The sequence below is a fragment of the Dama dama genome, chromosome X, assembly GCF_033118175.1.
Source record: "Dama dama isolate Ldn47 chromosome X, ASM3311817v1, whole genome shotgun sequence".
Taxonomy (NCBI): domain Eukaryota; kingdom Metazoa; phylum Chordata; class Mammalia; order Artiodactyla; family Cervidae; genus Dama; species Dama dama.
Genome location: NC_083714.1, coordinates 72,130,053 through 72,134,061, shown reverse-complemented (window position 1 = coordinate 72,134,061; position 4,009 = coordinate 72,130,053). Strand labels below are relative to the sequence as shown.

General features: G+C 46.6%; 1 pseudogene; it reads left to right on the top strand.

The window, feature by feature from the left end:
- Window positions 1–306: 306 nt before the first annotated feature.
- Window positions 307–766, top strand: LOC133052712 (ubiquitin-conjugating enzyme E2 D2-like; annotated as a pseudogene).
- The last annotated feature ends 3,243 nt before the right edge of the window (window positions 767–4,009 follow it).

The window sequence follows — 4,009 nt, the reverse complement described above, 5'->3', positions numbered from 1 at the left end:
CCCGGCTGCGCGGCCTCCAGGCGGTAGTCTCCAACTCTGGACAGCGGGAGGAGGCGGTGGCCACGAACTACTAGCGTCCAGTAGCTCATCAGGTCTGGTCAACGGCTCTTCTCCCTCCCTCCTCAGTTACCTTCTCCACCACCCGTCCGCCTCCCATGAAGCCTGCCTCGACCCTCCCGCAGCCAGCCTTCAGCCCACCCATCTGCCTGCGTGGTCTGTCACCGCTCCTTCCACCCCGTGAGCATCCTGGTGGCCTTCTTCCTGTCGCCAGGCCTAGAGCCAAAGACTGGTCACGTGTAGCAGACGATGGCCCTAAAGCACATCTGCAAGGAGATTCTAGACCTGTGCTGCAGACACCCTGTCCCCTCCCCACTCAATGTTCGGCAGGGCCAGTGGACAATGACATGTTCCACTGGCAAACGAAGATAGTGGGGCCCAAGGACAGCCCGTATCAGGGAGAAGTCTTCTTCTTAAGGATCCAGTTCCCTTCCAACTATCCTTTCAACCCACCGAAAATCACGTTCTCCACCTGAATTTACTATCCAAACATTAACAGAAACGGAAACATCTGTCTGGACATTCTTAGATCTGAGTGGTCGCCAGCACTGACCATCTCGAAAGTACTGTTATCCATTTGTTCCATGTTGTGCTATCCCAACTCAGGTGATCCTTTGGTGCCTGAGATAGCTTAGCTCTACAGAAAAGATAAGGGGAATTTGATGGAATTGCTCTGGAATAGACTCAGAAATACTTTAAAAATAAATGATAATTCCATCGCCCTAATAAAGTTGGCAGTTCAATTGGTTATCTTTTGTCTGTTTTGTATGAAAGAAGGTCTCCTCATTCTTCTGGGCACATTTGGTACAGCTTCTATATCAGGGTGTGGAGGGGGTAAGGGAGTCTGAGGATGCTGGCAGGTGGGAGGAGGGATTAGTGGGTGGGGATACAGTTGAGGGTTTGAGTATACAAACAGGTTTAATCCAGTTTTAACTAAAAGTTTGCTTTGTTTAGCATTGGGAAAGCAAGAATGAGTTGGTGGCTTTAGGATAAGGAGAGCAGTTTTCACCAACCTGAGAGATAATTTTTAATGTGGAGTCTTTTAGAACTGACAATGCTGAGGAAAAACAGTGAAGATTACAAAGCTAGTTAGGTATCCATTTTATTCTGAAGAAACTTAAGGTATTTTGGTTTTGACCATGATTAATATTAGCCTATATCCTTGTAATGGAGCAGGACCCTATGAGGCCTTCACAGGACAGACCCCTACCCCCATTCCCTCTGCCTGCATCTTATTTGCAGAAAAGCCAGTCTCTCAGGCCTCTCCTTAGTCACAAAAGCCTGACACAAGAATTAATGTTTGAAAGAGTGTGACCATATAATTACAAAAGTTAGACCAGGAGAACTGGTAACAATTTAAATGGTAAATCAGCCATGTGGCAGTTACAGAATCTTTAGCTCCTCCCTGAAATACATAGATAACAGTATCTGAAACATATTTCCTGAGTTGTTTCACAGATGATAAAAACCCCGCCAAATGGAAGAAGTTAACTACTTGATGACCATGAACATGTAGACTCTGACCTTCTGGAGCCTGAGCATTGATGATAACCCCTGTGACACTACCTTCTTACCTCACCATCAACCAGAGAACTGTGCACAAGCTGATCACACATCCTGCAACTCCTATCCTTCAGCTTGCTTTTAAAAATGCTTTCCCAAAACCTACTAGGTAGATCAGAAACCCACTTAGTGTGATCAGGCAACTAGATTTTTATTCAGTTTTAATTAATGTTAAAGTATTAAATTAATAACATTGGAATAGACATGTATGACCAGTTGCTACTGCATCATGAAAGAAATTGAGGATTTAGTGACATAGGGACATTTTTCAGAGATAGTGTGGAAAAAGCATGAGAGCTTGGAGCAAAAGCCTGTGTTCTAATCCAGGCTCCACCAATAACTGATTGTGACTCTAAACATGTTACCTTACCCACATGAGGGCTTCCAGTGTCTCAGTGGTAAAGAATTTGCCTTCCAATGCAGGAGACACAGGTTAGATCCCCGAGTCAGGAAGATCCCCTGGAGGAGGACATGGCAACCCACTCCAGTATTGTCATCTGAGAAATCCCATGGACAAAAGAGCCTATCGGGCTGCAGCCCACGGGGTCGCAAAGAGTCAGACATGACTGAACAGGCACGCAACCCCTATGAATCTTAGTTTCTTCAAATACTAAATCAGAATATGGTCTATTACACTTCCTAGTTTTAAGAGTAAGATTATATTTGAAAAACACTTAACCACTAACATTGAATACACATTTAATAATTGGAGTTGTATTTATTATTTCTCTACATTGCATTTATCCTTTTAGGTAACCTTGTGCTGGGCAGCCAGCAAGATGATTTCATGTGTCAAATCTGTACTTAAGATATTCCTAGGAAGGTTGGGGGGAAGGAAGGGACTAAGAAAATCTGTATGTTTAATTGATTTGGGAATTCATGAAAGGGTGCATTCACAAGGATGTCAAAAAAGTATCCTTTCTCAACTTGTTTTTAGAAATATATACAAACTTTAGAGTACAAAAAAAAAAAAAAGCCTTCAGTTTGAAGGCTTGTTACAAATGCAAATTCCTGGGCGGTCCTAAGATAGCAGAGGAATAGGATGGGCAGACCACTTTCTCCCCTACAAATTCATCAAAAGAACATTTGAATGCTGAGCAAATTCCACAAAACAACTTCTGAATGCTGGCAGAGGACATCAGGCATCCAGAAAGGCATTGTCTTTGAAAGGAGGTAGGACAAAATATAAAAGATAAAAAGAGAGACAAAAGAGGTAGGGACGGAGATCTGTCCCAGGAAGGGAATCTTAAAAGATAAGTTTCCAAACACTAGGAAACCCTCTCACGGGCAGGTCTGTGGGGAGTTTTGGAATCTCAGAGGGTAACATAACCAGGAGGAAAAATAAATAAACAAAACCCACAGATTACATGCCTAATGGCACTCCCAGCGCTCTCAGCTGCCACCAGCAAGCGGGGGCTGAACAGGGAGGCATGGGCTGCATTATTTAGGGTGAGGACCAGGCCCGAATGCCCTGAGGGCAATCTGAGGGAACTGAGGTAAGATAGCAACACAAACTGTGGGATAGCCAGAGAGAGAGAGGAAAAAAAAGAGAGAGAGAGAGAGGAAGAACTATCCCGCGAAAAGTCCTAACCTAAGGCACAGCCAGACCTGCTCACAGAACAAAGGACTGAGAGAATACCAGAGAAGAGTTAGCAGGCTGCAGACTGGCCCATCCCCCACTGGAGACAGGCAGGGGGCAGGCAGCCAGAGACAGAAAGGGGCACATTTGGCCCCAGAGAGGCATCCTCTACCAAACTGCAAAGCAGGCTCTGTTGCTAACCAAGAGTTCTTGGGATTCTGGATGGTTGACATCCGCCGGGAGGGTCGCAGCCAGAGATCAGCTCCCCAGAAGAGACACATGGCACACCTGAGAGGGGCGCGCTCACAGCCACCCAGAAAACCTAGCAGCTGGGAAGAGGGAGGGAATAAGACCCCCCCCCCATCTGGGGGAGGCTGCATTCACCAAACACCTGGTCTCCTGAGCTGCTTGGAGCTGGGAAGGGCACAAAACACAGGCCCAACCGAGTCTCTGCTTTTGCAGAGTACCTGAGAACCTGAACCTGAGCGGCTTAGACCTGGGAAGTGCACGCAACCCAGGGCCCACTCCCTGCAGAGCAACCTGGAGCCTGAGCAGTGTAGACTGGGAAAGCACACACGCCATGAGCGGGGGCAAACCCGGTGTGACCCAGACACTACGAGCACTCCCCACACACGGCAGTGATATTTGTTTGCAGCGTTCCACCCTCCCCACAGCAGGACTGAACAGGTGAGCCTAAATAAGTGACCACATTTGCCCCCTTGTGTCAGGGTGGAAATTAGACACTGAAGAGACCAGCAAACAGAAGAAGCTAAAATAAACAGAGGGAACCGCTTTGGAAGGGACAGGTGC